Source organism: Vombatus ursinus, unplaced genomic scaffold (genome assembly GCF_900497805.2).
Source record: "Vombatus ursinus unplaced genomic scaffold, bare-nosed wombat genome assembly UNPS02014832.1, whole genome shotgun sequence".
NCBI lineage: Eukaryota > Metazoa > Chordata > Mammalia > Diprotodontia > Vombatidae > Vombatus > Vombatus ursinus.
This window is the reverse complement of record NW_020954610.1, coordinates 25,658,972-25,676,440: the sequence shown is the minus strand read 5'-3', so window position 1 is coordinate 25,676,440 and position 17,469 is coordinate 25,658,972. Positions and strand designations below refer to the sequence as shown.

The window sequence follows — 17,469 nt, the reverse complement described above, 5'->3', positions numbered from 1 at the left end:
AAGTAGCAAAAAAAAAAAAATAGAGCAATAATAATAATAATAATTAGAGAAGGAAGGTAGAAGAGTGTTCTGGGGCATTTTGTTATTGATCAAAATGGAAAACAACTGAATTTGATAACAGGAACTATAACCCTATTCTGCCTTGCTTTAAAAGCACAATTAGTTCATATTCACTGCATAATGAAAGTTGTGCATGATAAATTTAAGGGTCAATCCTGCAACAGTCATACAGTTTCTCCATGATCCAACTAGACTTCAGTACTAAACTATGCATACATCATGCACATGTTATACTGGTGTAATCATCACTGATAATCTAATAGCACAACATACATTTCTATTTAAATAGATCTCTAGCCAAATCAGTCATGCCCCTAAAAGACATCATCAAAGACTAGTCAGTTGAAATGGAAGTGGAAATCTTGAACCTGAGATTTCTAAAAGAACTTAAACCTGACACTGATCACCTTCGAAACAAGGAAGTTCAGTTCCATCCTATAACCATGAACTACGTTTAAATTCATCTGCATATGTTAAAGGAGTTATGGAAAGGCAGACACACTACTGCACTGTTGGCGGAACTATGAATTAGTACACCATTTTGGAAAGCAATTTGTAATGATGTGAATAAAGTGACTTAAAATGGCCATACATTTTAAACTAGAAATTCCACTACCAAGTATATGCCCCAAAGAGGTCACTGATAAGATAAAAGCCCTCATATAGCCCCAAAATATTCACAGCAGCATTTTTTGTAATAGTAAAAAACTAGAAACAAAATAGAGGCCCATTAAATGGGAAATAGAAAAGCAAACTGTAGTATATGAATTTAAGAAATAAGAAATATGATCACTCCACAGAAGCACAGAAAATGAAATATAATCAATCCAGAGTAGCATCTTCCTGATAAAGAGACACAGTGAAATAAGCAGAACCAAAAAAACAATATAAACAATGACTACGACTGTGTAAATGGAAAGAACAACCACATATACATAATCAAAAGTAAATGCTACATTGAGGATGGTAGCACAAACCTGTATTCTCTTCTTCCTGGGGAGACTGGAAGATCTCTTTAAGCCAGTCATATGTTTACACTAAGTCCATTAGACTGTGAGTTCCTTGATAGCAGGGTCTCTCATTTGCTTTTCTTTGTAACTCCAGTGCTTTTACACAATTCCTGGAACACAGTAGATGCTTAATAAATGTTTATGGACTGACTGAATTATGGTGAGCTTCAGGAGCAGAGTGCCCCCAGGTTTCCTAAGAAAATGAAAACTGGCCCAGGTCATAGGAATAGAGTAGGTCAAAACAGGTCAAAGTGCTGATAAGCAGTGGGGTCTAGCCCAGGAATCCTACACTTCCAGCCTGAGTGAGACGGAGAGACCTAGTTTTTAAAAAAAAAAAGTTTTTAAGTGAATGTTACAAAATTACAAAGAACAATTATGACCCCAAAGAAAATACATAAGAAGACATCTAACCTCACTCACTTGAAGAGGTGAGTGGTTCATGGATATGGAACATAGCATATATTTCCAGACTTTTTTGATGTACTAATGATTAGATTTACTGATAATTTTCTCTTATTTTCCCCTTTCTCTTTAAAAAAAAATTATTTGTCATATCAAATGGCTCTCTGGAAAGCATACTAGGGTAAATTCTGGGGATGTAAAAACAAAAGATATCAATAAAATTTATTTTGAAAAATAAAATTCATCTGCAGTAAGAGCCTCAAGCTGGGATATCTCCAATAGTCTTTGGCCAAGACAAAGTAAGGGACTATGATGTAACTCTCAGCAGCAGCCAATAGCTCATTGTGCTCACTTTATAAAGAGCAAGAATTCTCACAGAGGCTAGAGACCTGGAAGATTTAATGACAATATCTGGTGGAATTTCTGATACATATTGTTCCTATTATAGATCTGGACCCCAGTTAAAAAAAAACACCTTTAATTATCATCAGGTTTCCCACTCTCCTTTTACTTAGGATCATAAAGCTAGAGTTAGAGGGGAACATCTAGTTTAACCCCATCATTTTGCAGATGAGGAAACTACAGCCTAAAGAATTTGGAGTACTTACTTACCCAAGGTTACCTAGGTAAATGAGTGGTGTCAGAATCAGCATTTGAATTCACGTCCTCTGAGTCCTAATTCTCTTTCCAGCTCTGCTTTTTGTACTTTCCTATACTTTTCTATTCTTGCACATGTTTTCTTCCCTTCTTCTTTCCTTGAATAACCTCTTTTCAACAAGAGTCCCTATTAGTTTTATTGGTCCATGCTTCTTCTTTCACTTGTGTCTTTATTCCCTTATTATTTAAGCTCTTCCCAGACATGCACAAAAACGCCAACAGAAGCCCTTTTGTGTTGGATCCCCTTACTCATGGGTAGTTTTGAAAGCAGCAGGTGCTTCAGCAAAGGCTCCTAATGGATCTTAGACCTTATTACAGTCGCTGCTAATCCGGGGATCTAATTTTTAAAAGCAGTAAGCCAAATCTGAGGCAAAAGCATCACTTGGTTACAATCCATTTTGCACTGGGGAAGGGAGAGGAGGAGAAGAATCCCAATCCTTATCATTCAAAAGCAATTTCCTCGAATTCATTCACTGAGCCCAATTTTCTAATTCTTTTTGTTGACAGGCTGGCTATGTTAAGGACAGAGGATGAGGCCTCTTCTCTCCTCTCTTCCTTTAAACATGCACTGTATATAAATAATGACACTATGAGGCCTACCCTAGCTTCCAAAGTGAACATGGTTGGGTGTTGGGCAAAAAGAATATTTAATTTTATTAGGGTTAGCTCTAGCATACTATCTCCCTCTTCCCATCACCAACCCAGACCTTTCCTCTGTGTCTCTCTCTTAATACATACTTTTTTATACACACACACATACTTTTTAAAAAAACACATCAACTAAGAACCTTATGATTGTTATTTATCTTGATGGGCCTCTTAGATGAATTTACAATGTTTAGAATGTTCCAGACACATGGAAGTCATTTAATAAGTGCTTTTAGAACTGGTGATTTGAACTGAATTTCATTTCAGCAGCTACACGTGGTAGATGAATGCTACTGACATAACTATGTGAATGTTTAAAACATTTTACCCCTTTGGTGGACTAAAGGCAAGAATATGCTTTTTGGGATTGCCTCATTGGCTCTACTGACTCATTGACATATTCACCTCAATCCAAACTGTGAGACCACACATAGTTCCTGTGAATGGCCACAAAGCATAGGACAGACAATTTAACATCAAAACATGGGGTGATAATGATACTGCATAGAGTAGCATCTACAACAAAGAAAGAATAACAATAGAGAAGCTCAGTAATTCACAGGAGATAAAATCCAAGATTGGTGACAATAATAAACCCCACAGACTCAAATGTCTACACACATATGTATAAAATATGAGTAATAAATGATATGAACTAGAGATTCTAATGCAAAGAAGCAAATATAACCCCAGAGGTATCACTGAGACAGTGGGAGAAGTCCCAGGACTGGAATATGACTCCAGCTGGGTATACTTTATTCATTAGGATCAAGCTAAATTAACGAATGAAGGAGACAACAGCATTGTGTATTAAGCAGACATATTGCATCCACAGAAGAAATGTAAGAAAACATATCTCCTACCTCTTAACAGACATGGGAGACCACAGGTGTAGGTGGCCCCCATGACTGCAAAGCACTCAATGTAATGTCAAACTTCAGATATGCTGGTTAGTTTTTTAGAACTAATTTTTTTTGTTTCTTCTCTTTTGAAAAATTCTCTATTATGAAGGATACCTCTTGGAAGGGGCAGGGAAGGAGATACACTGGGAAATATATGCAATACAGAAAAGGTATCAATAAAAATTTATTCTTTTAAAATAAAATATGAACATGTATGAAAATCCAGGAACTTGAGCAAGGAAGCATCATAAAGAGTACTTTGGTCTAGATCAATATGCATTATTATTGTGAGTATACAGAACATCTGAGCAGAAGAAGGAAATAGACAAGGATTTAGGGAAATAAATCCCAAGTCTGACACCAAGGAATAATATAGTAGTGAGAACTTCAATGACCTACATCTACTAGGGTGCTCCCTCTGCCAGAAGTAGAAAGCTAATAAATTCTTAGCACACCTTAATTATAATTTCATTCTTCACAAGGCGTGGCTTCGGGTCTCATCAGCATCCCAATGGTCCTTCTCTAGATGCAATCCAGCTTAACAAATTCTAAAATACAGCACAAGGTCTAGACACAGTACTGTAGCCTGATCACTATAGAGTAGAACAATAACCATTATGCCCCTATTAAGTGCAGCCTAAAATTCACATCAGCTCTTTTGCTCCCATATTACTGTCATAACACACAGCAATTAAGAATATTGAGTCTTATCAACTTCTAGGAGCCAAGATGGAGAAGTAAGCAGGAAGTCACTGTCATCCTCCCATGCTGACCTCTAAAAACCAAAAAAAAAAAAAAAAATGGGCCCCACAAAAAATCCTGGAAAAGCTGTGCCAATGGAAAGACAGGGTGAAGCAGTCTCTTAGCCCAGAAAACTTGGAGTATCAACAAGAAAGGTCCATTTCACTCAGGTAAAAGGGAAGTGCATTCCAGGACAGGAATAGTCCCAGTAAGTAGGCATCAAGCCCCACCTCAGCAAACCAGCAGGAGATCCTGAGCCCCATGGTGATGAAGCAGGCAAACACCAACACCAGGACCTCCTATGTGCCTTAGCATAGCCAAGGAAATCAGCAGACTCCAGCCTGCAGAACCAACACAAGCTCTAGCACAGCCGCAGGGGGGCAGGCATCCTCCAGCAGCGAGACCTCCACATGTTTCAGTGTAGCCCCAGGAAAATGCAGAAAAACCACACCTGGCCTCAGCACATACCAGACACCACCACTAGGACTCCAGCTCAGCAACAAGTCAGCTGACAGACCCCCTACAGCCTCCAGCTGAAGCAACTGAGGCCCCAGCACACAAAGTCAGTAACCAGGCCCCTGTCCCCCAGCACAAGAAGTTGGGACAGTGTCCCCTACATCCCAGAAGAAGAGCTCAACTTTAAAAGCAAGGAAGTAGGCAAACAGGATAAGCAAAAAGCAAAAACTAACACTGACCACAGAATCTTTTTATGGGAACAAGGAAGATCAAAACACCAACTCAGAAGAGGACAACATTGTCAATATACCTACATCTGAAACATCAAAGGGGAATATGAACTAGTCTCACGCCCAAAAAGCCATCTTGGAAGAACTCAAGAAGGATTTCAAAAAGTCAAATAAGAGAGGTAGAAGAAAAACTGGGGAAAGTATTGAGAGGTATGAAACAGAGAGTCAACAGCTTGGAAAAGGAAAGACAAAGACTGACTGTAGGGAACAATTTCTTAAAAAAATATAATTGAAGATAGTATTATTGAATTATTGTTGTATTATTGAATTATTATATGAATGTATTATTGAATTTAAAAAGTCCACTGAAGAAAACAACTCCTTAAAAAGTAGAACTGGCCAAATGGAAAATAATGTACAAAACTCACTGAAGAGAAGAACTAGAAAAGTAGAACTGGCCAAATGGAAAAGGAGGTATAAAAGCTAACCGAAGAAAACACTTTGTTAAAAATTAGATTTGGGCAAATGGAAGATAATGACTTTATGATGGGAAAATTAGGATGGAGAGAAAGACACATTTAGTTATCATAACTCTAAATGTGAATGGTATGAATTCTCCCATAAAACAGAGGCAGATAGCAGAATGGACTAAAAACCATAATCCTTCTGGTTGTTTACAAGAAACACATTTGAAGCAGAGAGATACACACAGAGTAAAGTTAAAAGGCTGGAGTAGAATATATTATGCTTCAGATGAAGTAAAAAAAAAAAGCAGGGGCAACAATCCTGATCTCAGACAAAGCAAAAGGAAAAACAGATCTAATTAAAAGAGATAAAGAAGGAAACGACATCCTGTTAAAAGGTACCATACACAATTAAGTAATATCAATACTAAACATATATGAACCAAGTAGTATAGCATCCAAATTTTTAGAGGAGAAGTTACGTGAGTTACAGGAAGAAATAGACAGCAAAACTATACTAGTGGGGGACCTCAACCATCCCCTCTAAGAACCAGATAAATCTAACCACAAAATAAACAAGAAAGAAATTAAGGAGGTTGAAGAGAATCTTTGAAAAGTTAGATATGGTAGACCTCTGGAGAAAACTGAATGGGGATAGAAAACAATATGTCTTTTTCTCACTGATATATGGCACCTACACAAAAACTGACCATGTACTAAGACATAAAAACCTCACAATGCAATGCAGAGAGGCCGAAATATTAAATGCATCCCTTTCAGATCATGATACAATAAAAATTGCATGTAATAAAGGGCCATGGAAAGATAGACTAAAAATGAATTGGAAAATAAATAATCTAATCCCAAAGACTAAGTGAGTCAAACAACAAATCATCGAAACAATTCATAACTTCATCCAAGAAAATGACAATAAGGAGACAAGATAGCAAAACTCGTGGGATATGGTGAAAGCAGTTCTTAGGGGAAGTTTTATATCTCTAAATGCTTACATGAATAAAATAGAGGAAAAGAAGATCAATGAATTGGGCATACAACTAAAAAAGCTAAAAAAAGAACAAATTAAAAACTCCAATTAAATACCAAATTAGAAATTCTGAAAATCAAAGGTGAGATTAATAAAACTGAAATTAGGAAAACTATTGAACTAATGAATAAAACTAAGAGCTGGTCTTATAAAAAAAAACAATAAAATAGATAAACTTTTGGTTAATTAGTTTTTTTAAAAAAGAAAGAAGAAAATCAAATTACAAGTTTCAAAAATGAAAAGGGTGAATTCACCACCAATGAAGAGGAAATTAAAGCAATAATTAAGAGCTATTTTGCCCAACTATATGACAATAAATCTGACAATCTTAGTGAAATGGATGAATATTTATAAAAATATAAATTACCCAGAATAATAGGAGAGGAAATAAAATGCTCACATAACTCCATTTCAGAAAAAGAAATTGACCAAGCCATAAATGAACTCCCTAAGAAAAATCTCCAGGGCCAGATGGAGCAAATGTAAGCATTTAGAGATGTAAAATTTCCTCTAAAAACTGCTTTGGCTGTGTCCTATAAGTTTTGGTATGTTTTCTCATTATTTCTCTTGGATGAAGTTATTGATTGTTCCTGTGATTTGTTGTTTGACCCACTCATTCTTTAGGATTAGATTATTTAGTTCCCAATTAATTTTCAGTTTATTTTTCTATGGCCCTTTATTAAAGGAAGATGGTTTCTTAATGCTGTTTGACTGAGGTTTAAGATTCCAAAGTATGGTACAAGGAAGTACAAGGGAGATGGGGGGAGGGGAGAGAGAGAGAGAGAGAGGATAGTAAAACAAGCAATATTTATTAAGGAGAAATACAATAAAGTAAAGCAGTAAAGGAGGATGGAAACAAGTCCAATAGGGGTCCCTAGTGAAACCGGGCACCCCAAACCTGTAAAGCCCAGTAGGTTTTTAAAGAGTGTTCATCTGGGTGAAGTAGAATAATACATTCAAGAGAAAGGAGCAAGGAACTTGCACATAGAAACTGGTGCTGATTCATGCTGGGGGAAAAACTGGAGAATTAGCAGCCAGTCAGTCAGTCAGGTAAATAGTATCTATTAAGCACCTACTATGTTCCAGGCACTGTTCTAAGCCTGGGAATACAAAGAAAGGCAAAAAAAAAATCCCTGCTCTCAAAGGACTTACAGCCTAAAGGGGAGACAACATTTAAACAACTTTTTACAAACAAGTTTTTGTATAAACAATACAGGGTAAATTGAGAGTAGTCTCAGAGGCAAAGCACTAAAACTAAAGAGGACTGGGAAAAGTTTCTTGCAGAAAGTAAGATTTTTAAGTGAGATTGAAGGAAACCAGGGAAGCTAGGTTGGTTGATATTCAAACACCCAAGCTTTCGAAAAGAGGCTTTCTGCTATTATTACAGTACTTATTCTGACACATTCAGGGGAAGCTGTCTTCACAGCTTCATCAGGATAGGGAGGCTACCAAAGTCCTTACAGAAGGATTCATGTTTAAACTCACTGGGTTCATATAGAATGAGTATTAATGTTTTGTTCAAATACTCAAGTTCATCATGTATGTATTAAGCACAGACAATGCACTGTTAGGTACTAGGAGCTAAGGACACAATGAAAAAACTTAAATAGTCCCTCTCCTCAAGGAACTTACAAGTCTAATGTAGGTGAGGGGTGAGGCATGTGCCCAAGCAAATCTAATACATGATATGTTCAAAGGAATAGTGAAAGGGACTGGACCTGTGATTTCAATGCTCTAGGAAATTTCGAGATGAGGAAACTTCTTTTATCAATGCAAGTTGGCACCTACTCTGAAACTTTGTCTCTTTAGCCAAGAGGTGAAGGGATTTGCCCAGAGTCTGCCCATCAGCTAGTATGTGTCAGATGTAGGGCATAAATTCATTTCTTTCAGGCTCCAACTCTAACTCCCTATACACCACACCAGGTTGCTGCTCAGAATAAAAATTAGAACGAAAAAATGCCATAGAAAAGACTGAGAAGAAGGAGATTGTTTTCATCTTAGGTGGAGCAATGATGTATCACGGAGGAAGTGGGGCCTTGGTTGCATCTTACAAAGGAAGCACTGAAGTTCAACAAGTAAAGATGAGAAAAGGGAGTTCACTGAAGTAATGAGGTAAACAATAAGCAGGGCCACAGATATCAGAGAGGCTGCAATGAGAATGGTATGCACAATGAGTAATTCAATTTGGCTAGAGGATAAAGGGGAGCAATGTGACATAGGACTGGAAAGGTAGATTGAAGCCAGAATGTGGAGGGCTTTGGACGTCAAGATGAAGAGTTTCTATTTTACTCAGTACATAATGGGTACCCACAGAATGTTTCTGAGCAGAGGAGTGGTACGATCACACCAATACAGTAGGAAGGCTATGCAAACTGCCTTGAGAAGGGAAGAGTGAAGAGCAAAGTACCTGGACACAAGAAAGTGGGGAACATATTATAACAATCCTAGCAAGAAGTTGTGAGATCTTGAACTAGACTTATTGTGGTGGGAATGGAAAGGAAGGAATATATGTGAAAGATCTTCTAGAGTGAGGCACAATCAACACGATTTGGCAAAAGACTGAATATAGAGACTGAGGGTGGGGAAAGAGTCAAAGATGACTAAGTTTGGATGCTTGGGTGACTTGTAAAATGCTAGTGCTATCAATAGATATAGAAAAATTAGGAAAGGGTTGGATTTAGGTAGGAAATGATGAGTTTAGTTTTGAACACACTGAATTTGAGGAGCTAGTAGAACATTCATGAGGAGGGTAACTAACAGGTAGTTAGAAATGAGGGAATGAACACTTCTAGTTAAGATGGCAAGGTGAAAGATACAGGAGGAGCCACATTCTCCCATAGGTCCTCCAACAATGGTCTAACAAATGGTACCAGACCAAAAAATGATCAAGAAATTCAAGGAGAAAGAAACACCAGTCAGTTCCTTTATCCAGCCTCAGACTCCACAAAAAGATAGCTACACAATGCAAACACTAGAAAAGCAAAATTGCTAGGAAAGCCAGTGTGAGCTTAGGTACAGACAGAATGGGGAGGAAAGGAGGAGAGTAAGTGTTTACATAGCACCTACTATGTGCCAGGCACTGGACTAAATACTTTACAATGTTCTCTCGGTGAACAAGCCAGAAGCTTTCAGGAGCACATGATCAGAAAGGGAATGGGAAGGTAAACACTAAGGGGCCAGGAACAGGGCAAGAAGCCAATGGAGATGAAAAAGAATCACAGAATCTCAGACTTGGAAAAGACTTCAGAAAGTCAACTTGTAAGGCCAACATTTTATACCATATAGCAAGATAAGATCAAAATGGGTACATGATTTAAACATAAAGAGTGATATCATAAGAAAATCAGAAGAGCAAGGAATAGCTTACCTGTCAGATCTATGGAGAAGTGAAGAATTTATAACCAAGCAAAAAAAAGGAGCATTATGAGACATAAAATGGACAATTCTGATTATATCAAATTAGAAAGTCAATTTGTACCTAACCAAGAATCCTCACTGTGAGTGCCTGAAGCTCGTGCTTGAAGACTTTCAGTAACCGGGAAAACATTATGTCCTGAGCTAGTCCATTCTACTCTTTTTTAAAAATTTAATTTATTTTATTCTGAACTGAAGAAACAAAACAAATATTTCCATAACATAGTAGAATAGGAAAAAAGATGATTGTACACAAAACTGCAAACCTATTATGTACAACTTGCTATTCTTTTTAAATATGTAATAAAGCTATCATGTAAATTTCTTTCTTTTTCTTTTTTTTCTTCCTTCCCCTTGACCCTTGAGATGGCTACCATTAGTCGCAAATATGTTTATGTAAAATCAACATATGTCTTCATATGTTCTCTGTGGTTATTTTGGGTATTTATAATAGTTAAAATGACTTAGTCACTCAAAGTTGTTCTTAAAACTATTGTTATTACCACATACAATGTTCTCTTGATTCTGCTCATTTTGCTTTTCATTATTTCATGCAAGTCTATTCATGTTTTTCTAAGAACATTGAGTTTATCATTTCTTATGGCATAGTAGTATTCCATCACAATCATATACCACAATTTGTTTAGCTGTTCTCCAAGTGATGGGAATTCCTGCATTTTCCAGTTCGTTACCACCACAAAGAGAACTGCTACAAGTATTTTAGAACAAGTAGGTTCTTTTCCCTTTTCCCTAATTATCTTGGGAAACAGAAAGTTTTTCCTTACATCAAGTCTGAATCATCCTAGATATCATCAGCCATTATTTAGTAAGCATAGGCTTGCACTGAGTAGGCAGAGCCGTAAGTTTCCATAAATTAAAGAATCCATCCATTCCAAACGAAAGTGTTCTCCTGGCTGGGACCTTTAAGACACTCTTTTGTGGATCGTTGCATGCATCTTTAAATCATTCATTAATTAGGCCTCCTGGTGCCCTGTGGCCTCATTATGCCGATCATTAGTAAGTATTTTATTTTCTTACCCCAAGGACTCCAAAGCAAATGTGCATTTCCCCAGAAAATTAGGTTTTCAGAAAGAAAGGTTTATTTCCATGCTTGAAATAATTTTTTTTTGTTTACAGGATAATTAAGGTGGTTCAAATTTTCTATAAACAATTCTATAGCTGAGATCATCCACTGGAGTACTGGGAGCTTTACATGGATTGAATCTTGGCACTGCCACTTACTAGTCATGAGGTGGTAGGTAAGCTTCTTGGTCTCTTATCCACCTCAGTTTCCTCGTCTATAATGAAATTGTGTATATGCACAGACATATGTATGTACATGTATAGATACATGTGCACAAACATGTATATATGATATTAATATATACATAGATGTGTATATACACATAGCACTCTGAAAAGCACTATATAAACATAAAAATTCTTAGTATCTTCTCTTCTTTTACCATTACCTTACAAGTCAGAAGACTATCAAAAGGAACTAATGGCATATTCATAAAATAAATGTATTCAGGCAGGTCAGGCCAAAATCATCTAAGTAGTTTCTTAATTTAAAAAAAAAAATCTGAATTTTTTTCAATCCCTATTAGAAATGCCAGTTTCCCTCCAAATTTTTTCTTGCTATTGTAGACACATCTTTCCAGTCAATTAGAGTTAGCAAGGTAGCAAATAGGCAAAGAAACAAAAAGGCAAAGATAAATTTTTCTGCAGATCTGGTCTCCTAATTTTTCTTCCACCCAGATAACTAAAAGCCGACTCTGAGTGGGTGATCTCTTTTCTAAAAAAGTTAAATATTCAAACTAAACCAAGGGCTTTACAAGTTGCTGTCTTTTTTAATCCCTTGGAAACATCCAAAAATCTGCAAAGGTTTTGATTTGAGACTGTGAAGAATTACAGAAAACATGAATATTAATGGATGGGGTGCCTGGATAAATAGATTATCAAAGAGTGGGGAACACCATTCAGATTTCAACACTCAAATCTCCCTTTCCTAACCATCATCCATTCACTCTCCTTCCTCCCCTTTTTCCCTGGCCCCTATACACAGGCTAGCTTCTCAACCCACAGCAGCTATGTAATTCATGTATACTCAATGGTGTTCTCACACTCCAAAAGTATACAGAAAGATAAAAGGTCATGATGTTGAAAGCCTATGCCTCACACAGTTAACAGTCTTAAGTGTTTAATTTGTTGAGGGTTGGGGGAAAGGCTATTTTTCCTACCAATCACAGTGTCTGCTACTCTACTACCCAAACCACTGTTAAATACAAGATCACTATTATTTAATTGGCTTTCAGAGTTTTATGAGCTCTTGTGCTATTTAAGGCCTCTAATTAGTTGGGGTTTTTGAAGCCTGTGTTTTGGGAAAGTAGTTGCAAATGCACCTTGGGAGTCTAATGAAGCTAAAGAAGAAATGGAAGGAAGTAACCGAACATAATCCTTTATGAAGGAAAATTCAAGGTTACGGTTGATTATTAGGGCTATTTTGTAGGCCTCGCCTGAACCCTCTGTCCTCACAGGTCCAAAAAAGACAAGGTTTTTTTTTTGTACCAGGTGTCATAATTTTTTAAAGCCCCAGCTTTTAGTAAAACTGGTAACAAAATGACCAGTTAATATCTCATCGAGAAAAAAATGGTCACATGATTAGATTTAATTACCTATATTTAATTTACCAATTAAGAACTTTGGAAATGGAAGGTAGGGGTAAAAGAAAAGGGAGAGGGAGGAAAGGAAAAGATGATGAGTAATAAAATGCATGAATTTGGTCTGAGCTTTTGGACCAAAAGTACACCAAGCTGCCTTATAAGCTTCTCATTAAGGGAAGACTGGATGACTATTTGTTGGGGATACTGGAGAGTGAGTTTGTATTACATTACTTCAGAGGTCCCTTTCAACTTTGAAATTTCTGTGATTTTGATTCCATAAAGGAGTTGGATTACATGATCCCATTTAGCTCAAATTCTCAGATTCACTAAGATACTGAAAGTATAAGATGATTTATCAGTGCGAGAGAATTCAAGAGTCTTCCCTCCTAATCCCATGATTGAAAACTATTCAAAATGTCTATTTAATGAAATGAACAAAGAAATATACCTGAAAATGGTTCAGAATCAAGATGTATAGCATAAATGTTAATTACAATATTCTCAGCAAGATGAACTAACGTGTTCAAGAAAAACAAACAGAAAAGGAATATCTCACATCAAACAGTTCTCTATGTGCTTCACTACTCATATTTCAATCACTCAGAAATCCAAACACACACCTTAATATGAGTAACTCAAACAATGCCTTTGTATACTTCCCTGGGAATGTCTCATTTTAAGAAAATTCTGTTTCAATTAATGAGACCACTGGGTTTCCCAGGATATTAGTTTAATATTTACTTACTTCTTCACCAAATTTGACAGTTGGATTTAGTGGGGCAACTCTGAGTTTGTAAAAAAACAAGATGAATCATAATACAGGATGATCTGACATTACTATAGGGACAAGTTGGAGCAGGGAATTAAAGTTTTGTTTTGTTTCGGTTTTGTTTGGTTTTTTTTTTAAACAGAGGTATGACAGATGCCAATGCAAATTTGAGGCTTGGTAACTTCTCTAGCAAATATTTGTAATATATATGTCATCTCAAGCCTGCTCACTTCTCCTTAAAATAGAACAAAATTATATAATAATCAGGTACCTCAAGGATCCATGATATTGTTGAGGTAGGTACTCCTGCTATTGATGCAAATTGTAACTTGTCTATTCCTTGTCAGACTATGGTTATGAATTGATGTAATTGAAAAATGCATGGCCTTGTATTCCTCTCTGAATTTAGCTAGGATGGACACATAGTCCAATGCTACTCTATACCTGATCTCTTCCAATAACTTTGTTGCTCCTCAAACAAGACACACCATCTCCTGATGTCGGAAATTTTCACTGGCTGCTCCTCCAGCCTGGTATGCTCTTCGTCCTCATTTCTGCCTCCAAACTTCCCTGGCAAAGTCCCAGACAAAACCCTACCTTCTACGAGAAGCCATTCCCAATCTCCCTTAATATTAGTGCCTTCTCCATGAGATTATCTTCAATTCATCCTATATGTAACTTGTTTGTGCACAGTTGGATGCATGCTGTCTCCCCCATTAGACTGAATTCTGTGAGAGCAAGAAACTTTCTGTATAAACAAGTAAACATTTTACTTTCTCATTTCTTTTCTGTGAGCACTGTGTTCTTCACAGTTTGGGTAGTTTTGAAGATGGGTCTCTATTTGAGACAGTCAAGTAGTGCAGCAGATAGAGGGCAAGACCCAGGGCCAGGAGGACCTAAGTTGAAATCCAGACTCCAACATTACTAGCTGCATGACCCTAAGTCACGTAACCTCTGTCACCTTCAGTTTCCTCAACTGTAAAATAGGGATAATAATAGCAGCTCTACTGAACAAGGTTGCTGTGAGGATCAAATGAACTGATATTTGTAAAGTACTTAAAACAGTGCCTGGCACATAGTAAGCACCTAATAAATGTTTGTTCCCAGTGCTCTATCCATTGCACCACCTAACTACCTCAAATTAGGACTCATTTGCAGTATTACAAAGGATTCACTGTGAGCATATTGTTCAGGTTACAGAAAACCCAAAGATGTGGCCACACTTAAACAACAGATGTTAACTATTCAATGTTTCAGCTACATTCCATATAATGACAAACCTTTGACAAAAGTATAACTTGCATCTCAACAATTTATGGCATTTCTATAGATGGGAAAGGTCAAAGATAAACAGCCCTCTTTCTCAAGTGACGGGGAAATTTCTGCCTCTAAATCCAAGGTTTTGTTTTTGTTTTTGTTTTTTAAATATTTTGAATTAGTGAAGAGAAGAGTCGGGAGAGTAGAAAATCAAAGGTGAGTAGTTGTGTGGCTTGGTAGGGTCAAAACAAAACTCCAATATGTCTGTGCTTCATCTCTAGTCACCACTGGTCTTGTTGAGAAAGCAAACCCTCAGCCAACATGAAAAGGTTCCAAACTTTAACTCATTTTGCTATCAATTTCTGGAAATTCACCTCACTTGATCCTTTTCTTTCATATTACCAGTCCCTCTCACTTCTCTCTCCATCATTATTTCCTACACATGGTAAAATGTCGAAGTATTGCTCTGATCAACATTATTTGGCAATAACATCATTAAGGCTTTCTGATCAAATTTCAACATAAAGTCTCAAAGCCTCATAAAAACTGTTTCCTATGACACTAATTTGTTTAAAATTGTGGTTTTTAGGGATCCAGTAAACAATATTAAGTAGAGTATACTATTTTTATACCTCATTGCTTTTTCTCAAATTGGGCACGTCAATTAAATAGTCCACAATTTCTGCCCAAATGTATACTTTTTGTCACAGCAGAAGTTAATCAATATGACTCCAATGTCACATGCAGGAAGCTGTAAAATCCCTTTGAAGTAGTAGGTATAGTGAAAAGACCACTAGACTTGAATATGTGCTGAAGCAAATTTCAAATCCTTGGCCCAAAATGTAATCCATATTACCACCCCCACCCCCAGACCTACCTGCTTACTACAAATAAGGCCTTTTTCATTCTTATATTTCTGTTGCATAATGGCTAGAATAAAGGGCACATTTAAATTCTTGTCCACTGATTGTTTTCACCCACCTACCAATCCAATTTCAATACCACAGTCTGCCCAGCATCTGATAAGATGGGCAATGGTACATTGACTTCAAAGCCAGGAAGACATAGGTTCAAGTCTCACCTCTAAAACATAATGGCTGAGTGGAACTGGTCAAGTTACTTCACTTCTCATTGCTCTAGGTAACTCTCTGAGACCATAAGCAACAAAGAAGTTGCTGATGTAAGCTGATGGAGGAAGTTTCCTAAGTTGGGAGTTCTTTATATCAACGAAATCACAGGCCTAGTCCTTACACATGAATCCCTATTTTCCAAACCTCAAATCAAAATGTATAGTCTGAGGAAGGAGGATCAGTCACTCTTCAGTCGTGTCTAACTCTTCATGATCCCATTTGGGGTTTTCTGGCTTGCCATTTCCTTCTCCAGCTCATTTACATATGAGGAAACAGAGGCAAATAGGGCTAAGTGACTTCACCAAGGTCACACATATAGGAAGTGTCTGAGGCCGGATTTGAACTCCAGAAGATGAATCTTTCGTACTCCAGATAGTTCCATACTCCAGAACAGTCCAGATAGCACTTTATCCATTGTGCCATCAACTGCCTAAGGAAGGATACTTCTCATCAAAAGTATACTTCTACTTTTCATAACAATGCTGTGCCATAAATTTGAAGTTTGGTTGATATATGTGTATAATTTATATTTCAAAAACATCTTTATGCAACTGAATGCCATAGTATGGCAAATGGTGATCCTTCCTATATACTGGAAACTCTAGCCCTTCAGTTCTGTAACTTGGAAAAAAAAAATTCCTTGTCTGTACAAAGGCATAGTATCTTTGATATTTAACTCCAGTATTATAGAGTTTTGTGCTAGAAGCAACATTAGAGAGTCTAAACTCCTCATTTTAAAGATGAAGAAAATGGAGCCCAAAAAAGTCAAGAGATTTTCCTCATACCACCCAGATAATAAATGGCAGAGCTAAAGTCTGAACCCAAATCCTCTGATTCCAAATTCTGTGTTCTTCTCACTATACCACAGACATCTTCACATAGAAATGAAGCTTAATCAAGTCCTCAGTACAATATTTAGCTTTAAATTTAAATTTAGCATTTTCCCCTTTCTAGCAAAACTCATAGAAAAAACTATACACCCTTGTTGCCTCCACTTCCTCTTCTCTTACTCACTCTTCAAACATTTCTAATCTCATGACTCAACTGAGACTGCTGTCTCCAAAATGACCAGTAATCTCCTAACTGCCAAATCTTATGGTCTGGTCTTAGACCTCATCCTAAGAAGGATGCTGTATTTGACCTTAACATCCTACTCCTCCTAGATACTTTCTCCTCTCTGTTTTTTTTTTTGTTACACTACTTTTTCCTACCTTCTCCTCTGACCCATCTGACTACTCACTGCTCAGTCTCTTTCTGCTGACTTATCATCCACATCATGCTCCCTAACAGTTGGAGTACCCCCAAAGCAGGTTCTGGGCCCTACTCTCTTCTCTCTAAATAGTTTCTCTCGATAATAATTATAATAGCTAGTATTTATGTAGCGTTTTAAGGGTTGCAGAGCATTTTACATGTTTTTTCATTTGATGCTAATGATCTCATCAGCTTCCTAGTCAGACTATCAATAGATCTATGCATCCAGTCTCAGGCTCTCTCCTGACTTCCATGGATATCCCAGAGACATTTTAACTCAATATGTCCAAGACAGAATTCATCATCTTTCCCCCAAATCACCCCTCTTCTGAACTTCCCTATTTTTTGTTGAGAGGTCTACCATCCT

The 17,469-nt window shown here is 37.0% G+C and overlaps 1 protein-coding gene across 2 annotated transcripts in view; it reads right to left on the bottom strand.

The window, feature by feature from the left end:
• The window catches only part of MOB3B (MOB kinase activator 3B), a 235,524-nt gene that overhangs the window by 192,063 nt on the left and 25,992 nt on the right, over positions 1 to 17,469 (bottom strand). The window contains exon 1 of one of the 2 annotated variants that reach the window (XM_027839742.1): positions 1,038 to 1,153. The exons of the other annotated variant lie outside the window; for it this stretch is intronic. The gene's annotated coding sequence lies outside the window, so the exon portion shown is untranslated. Of the gene's footprint in view, positions 1 to 1,037; positions 1,154 to 17,469 lie in introns of those variants that run through there. 2 annotated transcript variants of the gene reach the window in all.